This window comes from Muntiacus reevesi, chromosome 9, assembly GCF_963930625.1.
Source record: "Muntiacus reevesi chromosome 9, mMunRee1.1, whole genome shotgun sequence".
In the NCBI taxonomy this organism is placed as follows: Eukaryota; Metazoa; Chordata; class Mammalia; order Artiodactyla; family Cervidae; genus Muntiacus; species Muntiacus reevesi.
Window position 1 is genome coordinate 28,920,426 of NC_089257.1, and position 24,873 is coordinate 28,945,298.

Sequence of the window (24,873 nt, forward strand, 5' to 3'; positions counted from 1 at the left end):
GTCATCTGCAAGTGCACTTTTCAAATGCAAACCAATGTTGCACAGCCCATACCCCCAACCACCTCCACTGAGCTCTCATACAAGGGTCTGAAACAGAGCATGACTCTATGGTCCTGGCTACCCACTCCCCAGACGATGCCTCTGCCTGCCCTTTGTCTGTGGAAAACTTTAGTCAAATAGTAAGTTTAATCAGAGAAATGAGAACATGTGAAAATGAAGGAAAACTGTCAAAGGAGACCAAGTAATAATAATATAGTCATTAAGCATAGTCTAGGACCTTCAGTGCTTTTGAACTGTGGTGTTGGAGAAGACTCTTGAGCATCCCTTGGACTGCAAGGAGATCCAACAAGTCCATCCTAAAGGAGATCAGTCCTAGGTGTTCATTGGAAGGACTGATGCTGAAGCTGAAACTCCAATACTTTTGGCCATCTCATGCGAAGAGTTGACTCATTGGAAAAGACCCTGATACTGGGAGGGATTGGGGGCAGGAGGAGAAGGGGGCAACAGAGGATGAGATGATTGGATGTTATGACTGACTTGATGGACATGAGTTCGAGTAAACTCCGGGAGTTGGTGATGGACAGGGAGGCCTGGCGTGCTGCAATTCATGGGGTCGCAAAGAGTCGGACACTACTGAGCGACTTAACTGAACTGAACTGAGGACCTTCAGTTCTTTCTTAAGGGCTACAGATGATATTCTGAGCCTTATCCTGTGAGCTGTCTTATAGATACTAAAACAGCAGGTGGAGAAGTCAACTACATGATGACCAGACTGCACCCAGGACACGAGTTGCCACAATTCTGAGAACTGGCCTCAAAGAAATGGAAACAAATGGACCCCAGAACTGAAGATTAACTGTACCTAAAACAACCAAGATGATGCTGGTCAAACCACTGAAGATGACTGTTGTTTATGAATGCAACCCCTCCCCCCCACCCCCACACACACTCTGTCTATAAAAGTGCTCACTCCCTGTTTGTCAGTGGGGAAGAGTTAGCTTTTGGACAAGTGTCTGCCCCCTTCTCCCCCTCTCCCCCACAGTTGCTGGCATCTGAAATAAAGCAAACTTTCCTTTCCACCTGGCCTGTTTATTGGCTTTTGAGCAGCAAGCAGCTGGATCCACACATTCCTTTTGATAACTGGACCATTACTCTCCTAATCACCCAAGACTTAGGTGCCAGACACTAGGGATAGCCTCTATTTTTTTTTTTTTGCAAGCCCCGGAACCTGAAAAATTATCCAACTAGCCGACCCTAAGCTTGTTTACACTACTTTGCCTATTCTTCCTGTGGAAACTACTATAAAGTTTATTGCCCATATTTTCCCTTCGATTCTTCTGCCTGACCCTAGTGCTTCTCTGCATGCTTCCCCCATGGCGTGATGTGTCCTCTTCTCTTGGGATCTACAAGTGTAGCAATGGCTATATTATTTCAATGGCTATCATCTCCCAATCTGTTAGTTTCCCCATATCCGAATAATAATAAAACCCACATTTTAAAACATAATTTGGTTATGTTAAAAATTTGGTTATATGTTACATAATTTGGTTATAAAACGTAGATTTGGTTCCATAAACAGAAATGCTCTGACAGTGAGGAAGTAAAGCATATTCATGTGTTCATTCATTCATTCATTCCTCCACACACCAGTACTCTGCTAGTCGATTATCTCAGCTGGCTTGGGCTGTTATAATAAAATACCATAGACTCAGTGGCTTAAACAACAGACACTTATATCTCACAGTTCTGGAGGCTGAAAAAGCCAAGATCAAGGTGCCAGTAGACTTGGTTCCTGGTGAGAGCCAGCTTTCTAGCTTGCAGTCAGTTGTCTTCTGGCTGTGTGCTCACATGGCTTCTCACTGGTACATGTACATGGAGACATAGAACTCTCCTGCCTCTTCCTCTATTTATAAAGGCATTGCTTCCATCATGAGGGCATGATCTACATGATCTAATCTAATCCTAATTACCCTCCAAAAGCCCGTCTCCAAATATTGTCAGTTGGTGTTTAGGACTTCAACATATGAATCTGGGGAGGACACACTCAGTTCATAGCAGCTGTGGAGACACTGACCCGAGCCTCCAAGTGCCCTGTGCTGCTTCATATCTCTGCGCCTTTGCCCATGCTGTTCCTAGTATTTTTCTTCCACTTTGCTTCCTGGCTAACACCAAATCAGCTTTCAAGCGCAGCTCAAAGGTTGCTTCCCTTGTTAACCCTTCCAACTGCTTGCCTGCCCTCTATATCTCAGCACACATTTCTTTATGTATTGACTCTACTTTCTGCATGCAGCAAGATGCCTATAAGGATCCAAGCATGGTGCCAGGTACTTGGATATAGAGATAAATTATCTGTAGTTCGTGGCCTTAAGGAGCTCACAGTCTCAGGAAGCAGATCACTATGACTAACTGCAATAGGATTTACAGACCCCACAATTTGAGTGTGTACACAAAACAGTGGGGACATAGAGGAGAGAGTAGGCCATGTTACCTGGGGGGTAGGAGTGGAATTTCATAGAAGGGAGAAAAGAGGTTCATCAGGCAGACCGAAGTAGTATGGAGGTTAGGAAGAACAGTGAGCAAGGGGACCATCCCTTCCCATCCATTTCTTTCCCTAAATACACTGGAGTAGAGGTGTAGGTTTTTTAATTCTTTCCTATGTGTCAGGATCCTCCTTCGCATTATATCTTGATTTTCACTCATGGTTGATGTCACGTCTTGTCAGTCACACTTACCTGACTCTGGATATAGTCAAGGGATCTTACGGACTTTAGAAATTCTTTCTTTCTCAGACAAATCCCATATGATTTCACTCATATGTGGAATGTAGAAAATAATATCAATAAATGAACAAACCCAACCAAACAAAAACAGGCACACAGATACAGAGTACAAATTAGTGGTCACTATAGCGATGGATGGAAAGTAAACTTTTGGTGGTAAGCATGTGTAATGTATATAGAAGTTGAAATATAATGTTGTACACATAAAATTTATGTAATGTTATAAAACAAGGTTACCTCAATTTAAAAAATACAGATAAGACAAAACATTTCTTTTTCAGTAAAACCTGGCTTCAAGATTATGGCCTTGTTGGAGACTCAAAAACTTAACTTTGAAGATCACAACTAGAAATTGACTCTTACCTTTGCAGTTATATTGACAAAGCCAATCTCCTCCAAGGCAAATAAATGACCCTGGCATAATTGAGAGGTGTCACAAACATGGAAATATACAAGATCTAACTATTATATTTTTAAAATATATAATCCTCTAAGAGAATGAGAAGACAAACTGTAGACTGGGAGAAAACATTTGAAAAAAGTATGTATCTGATAAAAAGTCTTCTAGCCAAAATATAAAATGAATTCTTAAAACTCAACAATAAGACAACAAACAACTCAATTTTAAAATGTGCAAAAGATCTGAACAAACATCTCACCAGAGATGTACAAATGACAAATCAGCATAAAAGATGTTGAGCATTATATGTCATTAGCAGATTTCAACTTAAAACAACAATGATAGAAGTTGACCAAGATGGTAGAGGTACCACTAGACACCTATTGTGTGTGTGTGTGTGTTAGTAGTTCATTCACGTCTGACTCTTTGTGACCCACGAGGCTGTTCTGTCCATGGGATTCTCTAGGCAAGAATACTGGAGTGGTTGCCATTCCCTTCTCCAGGGGATCTTCCAGATTGGCTAAAATTAAACACAAACAACAACAACAAAACCCAGACAACTCCAAATACTGAAAAGAATGTGGAGGAACAGAAACTCTCACTCATTGCTGGTGGGACCCAAAAGTGAGAATGGTTATCAAATGATACAGCTACTTTGAAAGACAGTTTATCAGGTTCCTACAAGCTAATGCTAAACATAATTTTACCATGTAATCTAGCAATCGTGCTCCTTGATATTTACCTACATGAGTTAAAAACTTAAATCCACACAAAAAATCCTGCACACAAATGTTTATAGTAAATTAAGTCATAATTATCCCCAAATTGAAAGCAAACAAGATGCCCTTCAATAGGTGAATAAAAATTGACGTACAATAAAATACTATTCAGAATAGAAATAAATGAACTATTAAACCACAAAAAGACATGGAAGATTGCAAAGTAAAAGAAATAAATTTGAAAGAGCTAATTCCTATATAATTCCAATTACAGTTGACCCTTGAACAATGCATGGGTTAGGGGAGCTGACCACCTCACAGTGGAAAATCTACTTACAATCACAATAGTCAGTCCTCCACATCCATGGTTCTGCATCCGTGGGTTGGAAATAGTAGTTTTGTGGTGTTTAGTACTGGAAAAAATTTGTGTATAAGTGGACCCACTCAGTTTAAACCCTTATTATTCAAAGGTCAACTGTATACAGTCTTCTGGAAAAGGTAAAACTATAGAGACAGGAAAAAGATCAGTGGTTCCTCAATGAGAGGAAGGGATGAATATGAGGAACACAGGAGATTTTTCAGGCAGTGAAACTATTCTGCATGCTACTGTATTATGCATTTGTCAAAACCCATAGAAGTGTATAATACAAAGAGTGAATCCAAATGGAAACTCTGGGCTTTATCATAATGTATTCATATTGATTCGTCAATTGTAACAAATTCACTAGACTAAGCAAGACATTAATAATAGAGAAAACTATGGTTTCTCCCATAGTTCTCTAAAATCTGCTAGATTTTCTACAAACCCTAAAATTTCTCATAAAATAGCCTACTAATTTAAAAATATATATGATTTCTGAGCTTCCATTTCTGTCAGTAAGGCAGTCTAGACACTGGTAGAGATTGACTATTGCTACAAAATGTTTTTGTAGCATCTCCCCTCAGGGGTGGAGTCTATTTCCTTACCCCTAGAATTTTGGTTGGTCTTGTGAATTGCTTTGTCCAATCGATTGTTGGGGGAGTGATGCCCTGTGGGTTTCAGGCCTAAGTCTTGAGAGAGTTTGCATTCTCTCTTTAGCTCTCCTGGAGCCTTTGGCCATCATGCAGGGGGTGGCCTGGGGGCCCTGAGAGAATGGCCATGAGTGGAGTGAGTCCCTTGAGCAGGGGTTAGCAAACTGCCACCTGTAAGCCATATACAGGCTTTCACAGTTTTTGGAACCAAGCTCTGCCCACGTATTTATGAATGATATAGGGCTGCTTTTATGTGACAAGACAAAGTTGAGTAGTTGTCAGTAAGTTAGAAATCAACAACAGAAAGGTAACTAGAATAATCCCATTCGTCTATGAATTTAAAACCACACTTCTAAAGATGACTTATGGATCTAAGGAGAAATAATAATGGATTTTAAACAGTAATTTGAATGTAGCATAATGAAAATATTATGTATAAAAACTTAGTTGGGTTCAGTTAAAGTTGTAGTTACAGGGACGATTATGGCCCTAAATGCATATATTAAATAAGAACACCTCAAAATAGAGAAGTCAAACTTCCAACTTAAACAGTGAGGAAAATAAACTGGAAAAAATAAAAGGGAGAAAAGAATAAAGCCACAAATCAATGAAAATTTATAACAAACACTGAGGGCTTCACTGGTAGCTCAGTGGTAAAGTATCTGCCTGCCAATGCAGGGGACACGGGTTCAATTCCTTGTCTGGGAAGATCCAACATGCCTCCACAGGACTTCCTGTGGAATCTAAGCCTGCGTGCTGCAACTACTGAAGCCCTCACACCTGGAGCCTGTGTTCCATAGCAAGAGAAACCACTGCAGCGAGAAGCCCAGGCTCCTCAACTAGTGAACGGCGTGCCCTCACCTCAACTGGAGAAAGCCCACACACGGCAACGAAGACCCAGTCCAGCCCCAGCCACCAGCTGATTTCAAACACATGGGAGATCCCCACTGAGAACCACCTACTAGAGACGGGTTTACCCCCAGAGCCATGAGCGATAATCATAAATAATCGTGTTCTTTTACACCATTAAATTTGGCATAGTTTGTTATGCCAGTAGATAATCAGAATGCATGGTTTATGCTGCAGAAAACAAAACAATTACCTAGATATCCAAACCATAAAAACACAGAAGGAAAAGGAAAATAACAAAGCCTCAAACAAAATACTGGCAAATTGATGCATATGGCCAAGCTGGGTTTATCCCAGGTATGCAGCATTAGAAAATTGATTAAAGATATCTACCCCTTTAACAGGTGAAAGAAAAAAAACTTATGTTCACTTCAGTAGATGCAATTAAAAGCACTCAATAAAAATTAATATCTATTCAGGATTTTTTAAACAAAGTTTTTCTCAAGCTAAGACTGAAAGGGAAAGTTTACAACCTGATAAAATAGATCCTCAAAAAAAAAAAAAGGAAAAGAAAAAACTACCACAAATGTAATTTCTAATGCTGAAATGCTGAAAACATTCCCTTTAGGATGAGGAACAAGACAAAGATGATCATTATCAACATACCTATACAGCTTGAGACTGAAGGTATTGGTCTGAGAAGTACAGCATGATAAAGACTGGAAATATAGCAAAAGCAGTCATTGTTTGTAAATAATTTATTTACCTAAAAAGCATGCCAATCTATGAAAATCTTAAAATGTAAGAGTTTAGCAAGGTTTCTAGATGCAAAAACAATTTTTTAAAAAGTCAACATCAACAATGAGCTGGAATATGTAATTCTAAAAGATACTATTTACAATAGCAAGAAAAATACAAAATAGGTAAGTGGAATGAACAAGCAAATGTCATAAGATATTAACACTGGAGAATCTGGGGGAAAGGAATTCTTTGTACTAATTTTATAACCTTTCTCCAAGTTTGAAAATATTTTAAAATTTTAAAATAAGAATCTCTGTCCATCAAAATTAAACTCCTGAAAAGAAAAAAAAAGCTTGAAATTAAAAATATATTTACACCACATATAATTGACAAAAAATTGCTATCTAGAAAATATAAGGCACTCCTACAAATCAATATGGAAAATAAACCCAGAAGAAAAATAGGCAAAAGGATTGAACAGACATTTCACAGAAAAAGAAATACAAATGGCCCATGAACATATTTTTAAATGCCTAAACTTATTAGTACAGTCAATGTAAATTAACATCACAAGAAAACACTATTTTTCACTCACCAGAATGGCAAAATTTTATAAAGTGGTCAATATCAAGACGGAGAGGTGGGAGAACAAATGAAAAAATCTCACCCACTGAATAGGAATTAAAATTGGTCCAGTCCCTTTGGTAAACACTTTGGAATTATCAAGCTGAGCCCACACACTGGAACTTGGCAATTCCATTGGAGGTATTTGCCCTAGAAAAGCTCTTACACATATGCGCCAACAGATATACACAAGGATGTTCATAGCAGCATGGTTAGCAGAGCCAGAAACAATCCAAATTCCCATCAGCAATAGGATGGATAAATAAATAGTGACATATTCATACATTGGAAATCCATGCAGCAGCAAAATTGAATAAACCACAGCTACATGAATCAATTTGGGTGAATCACTAAAACATAATGGTAAAGAACTAAGTCACAGGGAAAATGTAAAAGCATCATTTCATTCTATGAAAACAGGCAAAAGTAAATAATACATACATGTACAGATGATAAAAAGGAACAAGAGACCTCCAATAAAATGGTTACAATATTCTGCTTTATAAGCTTGGTGATAAATGCATGAGAGTTTATTTTATCATTACTCTTTAAACTGTTTAGTAATATATAGTTTTACATGTGAAATGTTTCACAATTAAAAAAAAAATCTATAAATACAGAAATCCTTACGGCCCTTACCCTAAGGGTAGTGTCACTGGGCCAGCCCAGTTAGAGCCACACATTTCCTTACTGCACACCTTTGAGCTCAATTTCTAAATTAACTTTTCCAAGCTGTGAAGTAGACAAGCATATCTACTTCATGGGACAGTTATTGAGCACTAGTGTTTCTAATATTTTTACATCCCGCCAGCAGTATCTGAGAGATCCAGTCACCTCAAACCCTTACCAACATCTGGTATGGTCTGTCTCTTTAAAGTCAGCCATTCTAATAGATTTGTAGTAGAATCTTACTGGGGTCTTGATTTGCATCTCTCTAATAAATAGTGATATTACGCATCCTTTTTTTTTTCTTTTTTTAAGCTTAGTTGCCATCCATTTTTATCTTTTTTGGTGAAATGTGTGTTCTAGTCTTGTTCTTATCTTTAAAATTGGGGTTCATGTTCTTTTAATTGAGTTTTGAGGATTTTTTACATTTTCTGAATGTATATCCACTGTGAGACATGTTTCTCAACGATATTCTCCTAGATTGCTGTCTATATTTTCATTCTTTTAACAAGGTCTTTCAAAAAGGATCCATTTTTAATCTAATTTAACCTTTTCTTCCTTTGAAGTGGCTGACATATAAAATACCTAAAACAGAGTGGGCTTTCAATAGATGATAGCTTTTTAAAAGGTGCCCCCCCAGTAGAATCACTAGAAACTTCTTTTTAAAATTTTTTGAGATATAATTGACATGTGACTTTATATTATTTTCAATGTACAACATAATAATTCAATTTATGTATATATGCATTGTCAAATTGGCAGTACAATAAGTAATTTACATCCATCACTGCACATAGTTATGAATGTTTTTTCTATGATGAGAACATTTAAGAATGACTCTGTTAGCAATTTTCAAATATACTGAACAGTATTATTAACTATAGTCACCAGGCTGTACATTACATCCAGGACTTACAAATGGAAGTTTGTACCTTCTAGTGACCTAGAGTCACTAGGAACTTTTAAGCAGGACACTGTTCCTGATTTTATTGATATCAACCTCCTGGCAGCTTCTCCAGAAAGCCCTTGTTGTTCACCGTATTTTTATTTGGAGGTGGGATTTTTGTTTGTGCTGCCTTATCTCCTACCAGGTCCTACATCTTCTGCTTCCCAGGTTGACCTGGAGGACTCTCTTTCATTAGGATCACTGCAGCTTTACTGAAAAGAGCCCCAATCTATTATTTAGGCTTGTTTTTAAAAATATACACAGTATGCCTAGAATTGCCTGTCATTAACAAGAAATAACAGTGATGTCCTCAGCACTTAACAGCAAGTGGGATTTTTCTTTCTCCAAACATTTTTTTCAGATTCCTTGTACACTTGAAAATTAAGTAAATGCAGCCTGAGCTGAAGCCAGCGCCATTCTAGATAAGGAAGATGCTTTGTTGGGTCTGACACCAGAATACTGGCTTCAGGAAGGTCACAAGAGGTCAGTATTTCCTTTTACCTGCCCGGCTCCCCAACTAGACAATGTGAGACCCTCAAGACCAGGAGTATATCTGATTCATTTCTGATCCCCTCATGGGGCCAGATATACAGTAGTAAAAACTGTTAGTTGCTCAGTCATGTCTGACCTTGCAACCTCATGGACTGTACCTCACCAGGCTGCTCTGTACATGGAATTCTCCAGGCAAGAATACAGGAGTGGGTAGCCATTCCCTTCTCCAGGGGATCTTCCAGACCAAGGGATTAAACTCAGGTCTTCTGCATTGCAGGCATATTCTTTACCATCTGAGCTATCAGGGAAACCCTAGGTACTCAGTAAAAGTTTCCTGAACTAAAGTAAATTGCTTGAGAAAAATGCTTGGTGAGAGTGTCTATATCCAAATAGTCACTGGAGGATCAGCAGAGCTTTTGACATCTTTGCATAGTACCTGGCACCATGAACTGATAAATTGCCTGGATTAATTCATAAATTAATTGGCAAATTAAATAATTGATTGATTGAAGGGCTGGGAACTGCAGGTTACTTGCAAACAGAAATCAAACAAGGCACCGTGTTGGCTGAAGCATGACAGTAAATGGACTTCCCTGGACCATGAATTAGAGGGAGTAAGGGTCCTGGTGCAGATGTTCAGAATGAGGAGAGTCTCTGCCTGAATTTGCTATTTCTGTCTTTGATGGAAATGATCTTTCGGCAGTTGCTGAGGAGCCTCGTTGGCACTTATTAGTCATTCCTATATTCCAAGAGATGCCTCTGTTCATAAATCCCACCCTCTTCCCAATATCAGAAGTCCTTGATGATGCAGGAGCTTGCAGAACTTTTTAGACTGAGCTCTGACTTACTAGGGGCTTCCCTGGTAGCTCGGTGATAAAGTATCTGCCTGCTAATGCAGGAGACGCAGGTTCAGTCCCTGAGTTGGGAAGATCCCCTGGAAAAGGAAATGGCAACCTACTCCAGTATTCTTGCCTGGGAAATCCCACGAATAGAGGAGCCTGTTGGGCTACAGACCATGGGGTCGCAAAAGAGTTGGATGCAACTTAGCAACCAAACAGCAGCTGCCTAACTAGACAGAGCTCTGCTGTAAAGAACCGTCTTTAAGTCTGAATCTGAGGGATTCCTTTGACTTTCAACTCACACTGAAAACCAGGGTGCTGGGTGGAATGTGCTGACTGGCTTAAGTCAGCTGTGACTCCATGAGCTCCATCCACCATGAGGGTTAGCGGTAGGTTTCCAAATTAGGATACTGTTCCTAGGCAGAAGGGATGACCATGACTACAACTGAATGTGTGTCTGAAGATGAGTAATTTGGACGTTTGGAGACATGATTCTGAATGGTAACTCATCAGAGAAGGAACACAGCCTAGGGAATTACAAGGCCCAGGGTGGCCACTAACTTGCTACTCAACCTTCAGCCAATCAGTTCTCTTAGGTGTTTCATCTTCTCTGTTAGAGAAGGGAGGTGAGCTGGGTGATTGCAAAGCCTCCTCAAGTCCTAGCATTCTACAGTTCTCTTATTTCTCATTCTTGCATGTTACCTGATCTCTGGGATTATCCTAGCAGTGGTTCTTTGAATGACAAATAGCTTGCTTCTTGTCACTTGTGAGGGGACTGCTTAATTGGAGTCAAATTATTTGAGGTTCCTTTCATCCGTGTGTGTGTGTGTGTGTGTTTAGGCTCACTGCATGATTTGTAGGATCTTAAGTTTCCTAACCTGAATTGAATCCCAGGGCCACAGCAGTGACAGTTCAAGTCCTAATCACTGGTCTGCCAGGGAATTCTCTTCTTTCATCCGATTTCTAGTGGTGGTGATATTCTTAAGCAATGTTTGAAAAATCGGGAGTTCAAAGTGTCCCTTTAAACCATTTCCAAAGCTGAGAAATGTGACTTGTTCAAACTTGGTAAACTTAGAAAATGTTGTAAGTTGGAAAAGTCATGAATGAACTGACTTCTTCCAGAAGTGAGAGTGTGTCTTACTCCATTTTGTATTCCTGGTATCTACTGCAGTGTTTAGTATTTAATATAATGAGGCATCCCTTTTGGTCAATAGATTTTTAATGGACACCTTGCATATACATGACAGATAAAACAATGTTTCAAGGAACTCCTGGTCAAGTAGGAAGAATAGACAGTAAACAGATATGCCAGAGAGGCAGTCACCAGGAAAGGAAAGAGAACGGAGCTGGCAGAGTACTCAGCCCAGTCTTGGGGGGAGGAGGGTGGTCAGGGAAAGCTTCCTGGAGGCGACATCCAAATAGACAGCTAAACCTTGAAGAGGAGTTGCCCAGGGAAGAAGCTCAGTATGGGGGGACTTGCCAACTGGAGTGGACAAGTATTGCTTACATGATGAGATGGGGTGGGGAGTGGGGAGGAGAGAGAAAGGCCGACCCCAGTTCATGAATTCTGAACTGATTCTGTTTCTGATTAAGGAGTCATCTGAAAGGCGGTGTGCAGCCAGTTGCAGATTTTAAGCAAGGAGCACATGATATATGCAGTGATTAATAAATGCTGTATAGAGCTTCCTTGGTGGCTCAGTGGTAACCACCTGCCAATGCTGGAGACACGGATTCCATCTCTGGTCGGAGAAGATCTCACATGCCTTGGAGCAGCTAAGCCTGTGCACCACAGCTATTGAGCCTGTGCTTTAAGGCCGGGGAGCTGCAATTACTGAAGCCTACTTGCCCTAGAGCCCGTGCTCCACAACAAGAGAAGCCACGCAATGAGAAGCCCATGCACCACATGCATGGGCAAGAGAGTAGCTTCCACTTGCTGCAACTAGAGAAAAGCCCAGGCAGCAACAAGGACCCAGCACTGTCAAAAATAAATAAATAAACAATCTGAAAAAATAAAGTAAATGCTGGTTTACTTTTTCACATGGAAATTTCCTCATCTTAAAACATACACACACACACACACACAAAACAGGTTGGATGAGATGATCGGCAGGATCTCTTCCAGTCGTGACATTCTGTGAGTCTAAGTTTCCACTCTGATTCGGGTCAAAGTCTCCTGATATTTGCCTCCTTTCTCCAGTCACAGAGGTTGCTCTGGGCAGAATAATGGAATCACCAGCTCACGTGGTCTCTGCCTCTCACCCGCCACTAGACAGATGAGCACATTCCATTACAGAAGATGAGATGCTTCCTTGTGACCAGCCTCGCACCAATCCATCCATCAGCCGATTAACGGTGGCTGAAAGCCACTTATCGAGAGGGCTCCTGCCCTTATCACTGTCACCTGCTGTAAATAAACATTGACTTTATGCCGACTTTCCATATTTAACCACGTTTAAGTAACTGCTGATACTTTCATTACATGACATTTGCACTTCAGAATTTAAAATTAGATACATGCACGCAGCTTTTCCACAAAATAGGAAGGAAAGCCTGGGCTGTTGGGGGCCTTCCTGCCGTTTGTTTTCAAAGAAAGAAAGCTTCAAAGTGAATTGCGCAGAACACAAGAATCCCTGGTACTCTAAAAACAGTATCAACAAGAGATCAGGACGATGTAGTTTTATTTTTATTTCAAAAGGTTGGAGCCTTGTGTAAAAGCTGTAACATATCAATAATGGATGAGATGCATAAATGATAAATCAAAGCCAGAAAACTCAGTCCTTTGGGAAGCAGAAAAATCTTTTTGAGCTAGATTTCGTAATATAAAAGCTTAACATTGTACACAAATTCATTACTTGATAATGAAAAAGAAAGCTGATCTAGATTGAGCATAAATTAACAGGGACATATTAAGCACTTAGTAGGTGCAAATTTCCAGCCTCTAGGTTTTAAAAAAAAAATCACTTGAGATAAATTTATCCCTTCCTTTGAAAAGAAAAATACTTCAATATGATTTTTTGGTTTAAAATATGAGGTATTGATACACATTTTGTTGATAACTTGTCCTTTCCAAGCCACAATGTTTCCTGTATTAACTTTTTCATTCTCACTGACTTGAAAACTTTTCATCTCCATCCCTTATCATAGCATCTGGAACACAGTAGGTGATCAATAAATGTGATTTGCATGAATGAAAGAATCAATATGTCTGCCTTATTATTATTGAATGCTGTGCCAAAAGTGAAACACCATGGACTATACAGTTCATGGAATTCTCTAGGCCAAAATACTGGAGTGGGTAGCTATTTCCTTCTCCAGGGGATCTTCCCAACCCAGAGATCAAACCCAGGTCTCCCACATTACAGGCAGATTCTTTACCAGCTGAGCCACCTGCCATGTAATGTGCTAAGTATTCTACATGCATTATCTTTTATAATCCTTGCAAATAGCCTCAATCTGGGCATTTTTATTTTTACCTTTTTTTAAAAAGTATTTTCTTTCTTTTAATGTCTTTATCGAATTTGTTACAACATTGCTTCTGTTTTTCATGTTTTGGATTTTTGGCCACGAGGCATATGTGATCTTAAGCTCTCTGACCAGGGATCGAACCTGAATAGCTTTAGAAATGAATCCTAAAATCTCAGAAGGTGTGCGTGTGAGTGAGGAAGAGGAGGAGACAGAGAGGTGGGAGGGGGGTGGGTTGTGCAAGAACATCAGATGTCTCTCAATGTATTACAGGCCAACTGGAGTCTAACCTTTCTTGAACCCCAATTCCCATTCTCAAAAGGGATGTTTGCTTATTATTGATTGCAAATAAAATTAGAATGAGTGAGATTTAGTCATCAGCCAGAGCCCACCTCAGGCCTTTAGACATAGCTACTGTCTTCTCAATATTTACATCCTGGGCAAGATGCCTGCGACCTGAAGCCTCCCCTGCCTTTGAGTCACTTGGTTGCATCTTTCCATTTTATTTGCTGCAGAACACATGTTAACCTCTGAACATATATTACTTATGTATTTGTTTGCTTGTTTACTAATTTATGATCTGTCTCTCTCCACTTGGATTTCAGCCTCCAATCAGTAGTAATTCTTCTCTTTCTTTAGAGCTCTCTTCCCATCACAGGACTGTGCCTGGGGCAGAGTAGACCTCACTAAACATACACTAAATGAACGGATGCGGACTTCCCAGGTGGCAGAGAGGATAAGAATCTACCTGCCAATGCAGGGGATGCTGGTTTGATCCCTGGCCCAGGAAGATTCCACATGCCGCAAAGCAACTAAGTCCTTGCGTGACAACTACTGAGCCTGCACTCCAGAGCCTGCACTCAGCAAGAGAAGCCACCATGATGAGAAGCCTGTATGTGGCAGAAGAGTAGCCCCTGCTCAACGCAGCTAGACAAAGCCCTTGCAAAGCAGCTAAGACCCAGCACAGTCAAAACAAAAATAAATAAAATGTTTTAAATGAGTGAATGAATTGCACCTCTTGCAGTAATTAAAGCTGTCCACCAAGGTAACAACAACAGCAATAATTGTAATAGTAGCCAGAACGGTAGAATTAGCATTTCACATTTAACAAGGCCTCCTTACCAGGCACTAGACTAAGTGCTGCTCTAAGTGCATATTTCAGGTGCTCCTTACAGCAACCCTGTAAGGCAGACCTCTTATGAGTCCCATTTTATGGATGGGAACATTAAGGTCAGAGATAAGTAACTCACCCAGGTCACATGACTCAGAAGTAGGAAACTGGACATTGAATACTCACTTCAGAGAGTTCATCGTCTGAAGCTCCTGACCTCCTCTCAGGGTGGCCTCCTCTTTGCCGTCCCTTACTCTGCCTGGCAGACGACAGGAATCACCAAAAGGAAGCCAGGGAGGGGATCCGATCTGCCCAGTGACGTCAAGATTTCCAACTTCGCGTCTAAAATGTTTTGCCCTCTTTGCTTTGCTGACTCTCAAATCTGGAGGCATTACACCTTGAATGATGCACTGACCTCATCAGTATCTTCGCTGGGCTCAGGAACACTCTCAGAACAGTGCCTGGCATGTGGCTCAATGAATATTTGCTGGATGAATGAATACTTATTCACTAATTTCCATACGGCTTTTGGACACAAGGTTCCATGATATATTGCTCTAGGAAGATATTTATGACTAATATTTGTTGGGATATTCAAGTAAAATTATAAATGACTATTATCCAAATACAAATGACTACATTCTATTTTAGCGAGATCTCAGCTCAGGAATGGATAAGAGCAGAGATTCTGGATGGGGGAAGTCAGTTTATGCAAATAGCTTCAATGCCATATGAGAGTCTCTCTTCATTTGAAAGAATGTATTAACAATTCTTACCCATTTTCTTTCACAGGAGCTATTTTACATTTCTGCTGCATTTGAGTTGAAAGCTCCTTCCGGACAATCTCCAGTATAAACATAACAGCCAAATTAAGGCTAGCGAAGAAGCAGTGGTTTGGGTTTTTTTTTCCCCTTAGTAAGTGTAAGTGCCTGAGCAAATTGTAGGTCAGCCAGCCAGAGTGGCAACGAGCCATCCCAATTGTAAAATAAACACATGCACGGCCTGTGGTCACTCAGGGTGCATCCAAAACATCTCAGGCAATTCATTAGAGCTTCAAAAGGTGAAATCAGAAGGCAAGATTGAATGAGAATTATCACTGGATCCCCAGCACCTGGAGCATCAGCAACTAAATAAATGCTGACTTGATACAAGGTAGGTGCTAAAATAAATATATACCAAATGAGTAAGTAAGAATTGGGTTTGGTTTCCGAGAAATAGCTTCTGTGGTGGCCAGTTTACCTGATGCTAATGAAGTGTAATACCTGTAGCAGATCATGAGGGCTCAATGCCTTTCATTATCAAGGTATAATATCTTGTTTAAAGTTAATGTTTTAGAATAATTAGGGAGAACCCTGAAAAAGTGCTTTTTAATGAACACTCACTGTTCCTGCTTGCTGGCATTCATGCCCTGTGTTCAGATAATGCCTCCTCATTCTCTATTGGGCAACTATCTCTATCTCATTCTCAGTCATTTGGTTTAGGTGGAGATGGCTCCCTGGCCACCTCTAGGGACAAGCAAGTAAGCCAGGCCAGGACCAACAGAGCATAACATCTCTGGCCAAGTCACTCAAGTCAATTTAGGCCAATTGGTGCTAATAAATCTCAATCCTGGAATTTTGCTGGAACTAGTTAGAGCTAAGCTTTTCCCACTGGAGTTGCTTGGAAGGGAGACTGAAGATGGAGTTTTGGACATAATCATTTGAACAAAAGGGGAGGCACTGCCTAAAAATTAAGCCAGTAGGAAAGGAAAGGAAAGTGAAGTCGCTCAGTTGTGTCTGCCTCTTTCCGACCCCATGAACTGTAGTCTATCAGCTCCTCTGTTCATGGGATTTTTCCAGGCAAGGGTACTGGAGTGGGTTGCCATTTCCTTCTCCAGGGGAACTTCCTGACCCAGGGATCGAACCTGAGTCTCCCACATTGCAGGCAGACGCTTTACCGTCTGAGCCACCAGAAAAGCCAGTAGAGAATAAAACAAAACTAAAGGATGGAGAGAAGAAACCCAAGGCCCTGGATCCAAACATTCCTGAATGCATATCGCTCCTAGAGTTTTAATTAGCTGAGCCAATAAATGGTCTTTTTTTGCTAAAGTTCATTTGATTTAAAGTTCTAATATGATCTACAAACACCACTCTTTTGAAGGGTAAGAATGTTTCATCCATTACTTCAAATGTTTGATACTTGAAAATCAACATCTAGCGAGTCTCAATCTTGTAGTGCCTTGATAAGTCCATCAATACAGGGAAAAGAAAAGCCTTAGGAACATAGAGTAGCCATTAATCCACACCTTTTCCAACATAATAGTTTCTACTTTGCATTACGGTTTAAGAGCTATAAATGTTTATCTTCTGATCTAGTAATTTCAATTCTGGGACTCTGACATAAATAATCTTAACATAGCATTAAGATAACATCAGTAACTCAATGGACATAAGCTCGAGTGAACTTTGGGAAATAGTGGAGGACAGGGAGGCCTGGCATGCTGCAGTCCATGGTGGCAAAGAGTCAGGCATGACTTAGAGACTGAACAACAACTATGTACTAATAGGATGATTTATAGTTTCAGAAAATCAGGAACAACCCAAGTCTCCAATATATGGAAGCAATATGGAAGATAAATTCTACAACAAAAAGTTATAGTTATTAAAATTATTTATTACAAATTTTCAATGACACATTAACTGCATAATGTTAACTGGAAAAGAACAGGGAAAATTGTATATATTATACAATCACACTATATTTTTAAAAAAGTCAAGAATAGAAAAAATATGAAAAGAAGTATCTCTAAATGTTAATGTTGGTTCTTTTTCAATGGCGGGACTATAGATGATGTTTTTCTTTCTTCTTATTTGTAAATAAGGATCTAAAGTTTCTGTAATTAACAGTTATTTAGGGGATAAGATGCTATTAAACTTTTAAAGCAACTCTCCCTACCAGCTCCCTGACATAACTCAGCCAGCCTTGGCTCGGATATAGCAGGCCTGCCTCCTACTGACCATGAAAACTAGTGAATGAGTACAAAAGATCAGAGCTACAGCCACCAACCCCTCACATAATTAAACTCTGGGCATGAATCAGTCACCCATTCTATGAGCTTAAGATAATGCATTCAGAGTTCTTAACACTGATCTATGTTTATCTCTATGGGGACTCAGCAACAATAGCTATTGTTGGGAGTATCATTTCATTATTAACCTTATTAGTAAGGAAAGTTCAAGGCAGAACCTTAAATGAATAGTCTTCAAAATGACACTTTTTAGGTATTCCTATTCTCCAAGGTCACAAATGGAGGTCGTCTAAGGCAGAATACTGAGATTCCAACTCCCAGAGCTCTCACGTTTTGAAAAAAACCTGTAGGCTGGACACTGAAGGGGCTGAAGCCAGAGTTTGATATTGTCCTTGTACCAAAGAATGACCAGGTAAGCAGGCCAGTCCAGAGTGGGAGATGCTAGGGGGCACACTGGTGAAATACTGGGCGTGACCATGTCTGTTATATCACAGAAGGTGGTTCTAGAACCACAGACCTCACCGGAACCCTGGGCAGACATAGCTCTTCCTCCAAATGCCAAACTTCCTATCACTCTGTGCCTATTGGAAAACCATTTTAGTGCCATTTTGTTTCTTGACAAATGAATATAAGGCATATTCTGAGCTCCATTGCTAGAATAGTGCACTGTATAGAGATGAGAATTCTTGTGGAATTACCTGGAAAAGGCCTGTGAGCATAAAACAAAAAAAGCAAAATGAATATTTGTCCCTTAAAAGAAGGGTGCTGGGGAGGATTCGCTTCCTCACATGAGCCTGGAACAAATGGACAAGCAGCAGTTTCTCTACAGAACTGTGGACTCAGCAGGGCTTGTTTCTTGATCTGCCCTCTTCCATCAGAAGCTGATATTAAGAATGACTGTCACATCAATCTTAGAAATTACTGTACCACTGAGTCATGTCTTTACATTTGGTGTTTGAAGTGTCTGTAGCCAGCAAAGACAGCTGATTTCAGAACTGATCATTAAACAAAGGCAGCTGATTTTAGAACTGATCATCAGCAAACTGATCATTGAACACTTACATAAAGCAGTCTATGTAAAGGACTTCCCACACATCTATTCCTTTCAACAACCCTGCAAAATAACTATGATTAGCCTCTGGGGCACCAACCCCCCAAGCCTCCATTTTACAGATGAAGAGATTGAGGCTTAGAGAATTTAAACAAACTGCCTGAGGTTATACAGCTAGAAAAACTGAGACCATGAAAACGCGGTCCATCTGATCCCAGAGACTGTGCCCCTGATATTTGCTCTCTAAACAGGCATAACCTAAGCCTACTCTACTTGTCCATGCTCCAGAAATACAGCTCAAAATAAAACCACATTTCCACCAACTGTGCAGGAGGGTTCCCTTTCTTCACATCCTCTCCAACACTTACTGTCTGTAGATTTTTTGATGATGGCCATTCTGACCCCAGCTTCCTAGGTGGTGCTAGTGGTAAAGAATCTTCCTGCCTATGCAGGAGATTTGAGACACAGCTTCAATCCCTGGGTTAGGAAGATCCCATGGAGAAGGAATGGCAACCTACTCCAGTAATCTTGCCTGGAGAATCCCATGGACAGAGGAACCTGGCAGGCTACAGTCCATAGGGTTTCACAGAGTTGGACATGACTGAAGTGACTAAGCATGCATTCTGACCCGAGTGAGGTGATACCTTATTGTAGTCTTAATTTGCATTTTTCTAATAATTAGTGCCCCCTTTTAAAAAACTATTTATGCTAATGCTTTCTAATTGTGGTGTTGGAGAAGACTCTTGAGAGTCCCTTGGACAGCAATGAGATCAAACCAGTCAATCCTAAAGGAAATCAACCCTGAATATTCATTGGAAGGACTGATGCTGAAGCTGAAGCTCCAACACTTTGGCCACCTGATGCGAAGAGCTGACTCATTTGAAAAGACCCTGATGCTGGGAAAGATTGAAGGCAGGAGGAGAAGGAGATGACAGAGGACAAGATGGTTGCATAGCACCACGAACTCAATGGACATGACTTTGAACAAACTCTGGGAGACAGTGAAGGACATGGAAGCCTGGCATGCTGCAGTCCATGGGGTTACAAAGAGTCAGCCACAACTTAACAACTGAACCACAACAATAATTACTGACATTAAGCATCGTTTAGTATGCCTCTTGGCCATCTGTATATTTTCCTTGGAGAAATGTCTATTTAAGTCTTCCACCCATTTTTTGATCATCATACAGCAAAAACTAACACAACATTGTAAAGCAGTTATACTCCAATTAAAAAAACTCACAAATCGTTCTGCAATGAGTATTAAATCATCACATTGTACACTTTAAATATATGCAATTATATTTGCCAATCATTCCTCAGTAAAGTTATAAAAAGAGGAAAAAACTAAATCTCGAGTTAAAAGGAAAACACAGCCCCTACAGCTCTCCCTGGTCCATCCAACGTTCAAAACTTCTATTTGCAGCCCAGTTTCTCTATGAACAGCAAAAGGTTTCAGACCCTGGCAAAGGACCTTCAGATCCTAGCTGGCAGACAATGTTTGGGGGGACAGAGTGGCCTGAGAGAACCTGAGAGCTCACTCTGTTAGCAGCCATTCGGGTCATTTTGTCAGGGAGCCAGAGGAGGGACCACGGGCCGTACTGTGGGCTTCACAGGCGATGGGACCAGCACGGGCACAGGGAGCCAGACCAGGAATGGTCCACCCCCTGGACTCAGCATCTCCTGCAAGCCTGCCTTCCAGAAGGCCCTTCCGAGACTCCAGTGTCCAACTTCAGTTTGAGAGGCAGCTTGTCTCTCTGGCGACAGGTGCCCCTAGGAGACTCAGGAGCTGGGGGAAGAGGTGGGCACAAACCTTCTGGACAGGCTCCTCTGGCACCTCTCTTAGCATCCGGCTCCCTTAAATAGGAGGAAGACAGAGGGGAGCTTCCTGCGTTAAAAAAAAAAAAGACAAAAAGACCCGGCTGTTCATTCTTTCTAGAGTTCATGTCCTTCCACGGGACCCTGCGGTGTTTAAGGGGAACAGGTGTGTGGGGGGGAGCCCTCATGGGGTCATAATTGTCATTCCTCCTAAATGCTCTGAAGGTGCACTTGGCTTTGAAGGGTTGGATTCTGGGGAGCTAGAAAGCAAAGAAGTGCCTCGGAAGCCTGGAGCAAACTCCCCCAGTGAAGCTTCTCAGAAAGGGTAATAATGTAAACATTCAGCCATTAGAGGGAAAAGCTTACCCTTTACACCACCCTCCCCACCATTAACGACACTGGCAGCCATATTAAAATACAAGTCTGATTTGTGTTTAATGATCTTGAAAGGAAAGTAATTGCTTGAGTATTACCATTCGAGTGTTCTTAGAAGCGCAGATAATATTTACAATCGGATTGTCCTTTCCCAGGCAGCAGGCAGGCAGTTCCCCGCGCTGATTTGAAGGTGAGGTTGGGAAGAAGTGACCTTAGCAATTGGCTTGAGGGTCTTGAAGCTCAGTGTGTATTTTCCTCTTTCTTCTTTTCAATGTAGAAACACTCCTGGGTAATAACCCTACCCCTTTCCTTCAGAGAAGGGAATGCAGTGAGAAGCAATTTTATCGAACAAGTTAGACTGCAACCCAGTCATTCCTCAGGAAAATAGCAGAAGGCATGGTGTTGAGTCAGTATTTCAGGAGTCTGGGGAGGGCAGGCTATGTCGTTCCTGAGTGAAACCAAATCAAAAAGCCAGGATAAGGGAGAAATCAAACAAAGTTGTAGCTCAAACAGATGGATTCAAGTGTAAGCCCGATTGGGGAGTGATGTCAGTTTTCTTATCCTCAAGCAGCTCCCAGACTGGAGCAGCAATTTTCAGATTTATGAAGCCAGTTTTGCTGTTACAGGAAACACATAGCTGAATGCAAGGAGGCTGGGTAATGGCATGTGGTATTGACCACCCAAACTATGGAGACAAACAGTTCCCAGTTCAAATCCCAGCTTGGTCACCTCATGGCTGTGCCACCTTGAGAGAAAACAGTTCAACTTTTCTGAGCTTCAATGCCCTCATCTGAAAAACAGGCATGATAACTGGACCTACTGCATAGGGCAATCACAAGAATCCAAAGAGATTCTGGAATAAAGGGCTTTGCATAGCACCAGGAAAACAGTAATTGCACAATGGGTGTCCTTGACTATTATTAACATTACCACTGTTCAGATACTCTTGTGTTTTGTACTCTCAACATTAGTAGCACCTTGGCCTTTTGATTGCTTGCTCAGTTCTTGGTACTCTTGCAGCCAGGAGGATGCAAACCATGGCACTTTTTGCCCATTTTACAGATGAAGAACTTGTTGAAAACCTTGCCGAGGCCACAATCCCTCAGGCAGACCTCAAACAGGAATGGGTTGGGTTTGGTCTTGCTCAGCGTTCCCTCTCCCAGACCAGAGTCTTCCATCACCACCTGTCATTTATGGACAAATCTGGCCCATGCATCTTCTGTTTGAGCTAAAAATCTGGGCTGAGGGGGTCACAGACTGCGAACCACTATAGTGAGAACAGAAAGGCCAATTTCTTCTGAATCTGGGCGATAACACAGTATGGCAAAGGAAAACCATCTCATTCAAACGCAGATCACAAGGTGCTGGCCCTAAACGAGAAGCTGAAGGTAGCAGGAGTACTATTGTTAACATCCTGATTCACACCGTTTGTAATCTATATGCTGTCTCCAACTCCCTTTCCTTGGCTTCTTCTCTATGGCCACTTCCCTGCCTCACAGAATAGGGTTAACACTTTCCTGGGGAGAGATAGGTCCTTTTCACTGAATGATTGAAAATTATGAATGCCTCTCTGTCTCACCAAACTTTGTAAAAACTGAAGATCCCTGAGTAATTTATTCTCAAATTTACTATTTCAATCTGTGGGTCATGGTAGCTTCATGTTATATCTGGAACTTTTCTTTTTTTTTATAACCATTACCCTAGAGACTTGAACATGAACATGAGTCATAGAACTTTATTGCCAAAGCAGACCTTTGGAATCATTAAACCCCATCTAGTCATTTTATAGATAAGGAAACAGGCCCAGAGAGGTTAAGTGACTTGCCAGAGACACACAGCTGCTAGGAGCTGGGCCAGGATTTCTGACTTGGGGTCCTGGTTTCTCAATGAACATAAGTAATAATAGAGCAAGTTATATTGTTAGGGATTTGACCCAGCATGTATGTGTGTGTGTGTAGAACATAGTTGGCCCTTCCACAGGGAGTTAGGTGATGTGGAGGTGGGATGTTGGGTTGTTGTTCAGTTGCTAAGCAACATCCAACTCTGCAACCCCATGGACTGCAACACACCAAGCTTCCCTGTCCTTCACTATCTCCTGAGTTTCAAATTCGTGTCCATTGAGTCGATGATACCATCCAACCATCTCATCCTCTGCCACTTTCTTCTCCTTTTGCCTTCAATCTTTCCCAGCATCAGGGTCTTTTCCAATGAGTCAGCTCTTTGCATCAGGTGGCCAAAGTACTGGCGCTTCAGCTTCAGCATCAGTCCTTCCAATGAATATTCAGGGTTGATTACCTTTAGGATTGATTGGTTTGATCTCCTTGCTGTCCAAGGGACTCTCAAGAGTCTTCTCCAGCACCACAATTTGAAAGTATCAGTTTTTCGGTGCTCAGCCTTTTGTAACATATGATTAACCTTTAAAGCATTGATTATAAAGTAAGACACAAGAGATCATATCTGATAAGATCTGTTTCTGAGCCAAAATAATAAAGATGGCTGGTTAACCTGAGTGATTTGTATGTACTAAGTGAGTATATATGTGAATAGCTCATGTCAAGAAACTGTTACCATCTCTTCTTCACAAATAAAAGCCATGACATTCAGCAACCAAGGTAGCTTGAGAGCCACACGTCTGGCATTTGGTGGAAATTCAGCAGCAGTTCAAGCAATGTGGTTGCGGGATCTAGATTCTTGGCCACTCTGCTCTGGGGCCTCTGTCGTTTTAACGCAGCAGATGTGTCTAGCCAGCGACCTCGGCCCCTGTAGGCTCCCTTCAGGCCTCCACCCTTGAAGGGTAGATGAGTGAAGAGCTGCTTCCATTCAGCGACTTCAGAAAGGAAGACCTTTCTAAAGGAAGACCCGCCTTCAGAAAACCACTCTGGACAAGCTCCAGAGGAGGCCTGTGTTTGCCTTAACAAAAATAAATGTTTGTTTCCTGAAAACAAGTGCCAGTGGCTCTCACAGAAGGCGGAGGGAGGCAGACCAAACTGCAAGAGGCCAGCCAGGGTCACTTCTGACCTCACAGCTCCACTCAAAGTCGAGAGCGAAAAAGCTAATGCACTTGGTTATCAATGGACTGCTTCAGTCAGTCCCTCTCAAAATAAGCCACGTGTGAGAAAGTGGGTCAAAGTTCATGTGAGAGGGAAGTACACAACATACCTCCTTGGGCTTGGGGGTGTTTCTTTGCTCTATAATGTGACATTCCGCATAGGTACAGATGACACGCATGGATAATGTCAATTCAAGGCCTCAATTATTTTCCTTGCTAATAAATGGACATTTTATACGTAGAGCCCAATGGCAGATCCACCCTAGGGGCATCCGAGTTACTTGGCCTGAAGCCCAAGCATAAATTTGGAACTGTTTGTCCTGCTGCCACCAAGGAGAACATTCTCACCTGCTGCTGGCCACAGAGGAAGGGACGGGATGAGCCTCTCTGGGTTATTGTTGGACACAAGGCGGCTCGGCTCCTGGTCAAAACAAATGTGGTTCTTCAACGTCTCTGAGAGTTGAGGCAAGTCCTGAGAAACAGTGACAAGACCATAATAGGTCCTTTATGAGTGCTTCTCTTCTCAGATGACATTGAGCCTGGCGTCCGCGGTACTGACCTCAGCAGTGCCCTCTGAGAAGCGGCCCACGGCTGCAGAGCGCCAGTGCTATAAATGGATGCCTTGCAGCTGTGAGGGGAGCTATTTTGGGATCCCAGGGGGTCTCATTTGTACTTCAGGTTAGGAAGCTTCCAAGTGAAGCCTTTTTATGTGTGGCGGGGTAATACCAGGCCAGACTGAGCCCTCCCACCTCCCTGCCCCACCCCATCCTTCTTTCTTCACGGACTTCACTGGCCCAGGGTGGGAGAGCTCTGTGGGAACAGAGGAGAAACAAGGAGAGGAGGGAGTAAGTTGTCTCCCAGGCGGAAGTGTTTGGAGAAGCTGCCTCCTGTGTAGATAAGAGTGCCTGACCTTTGCAGGTCGGACCTGGCAGA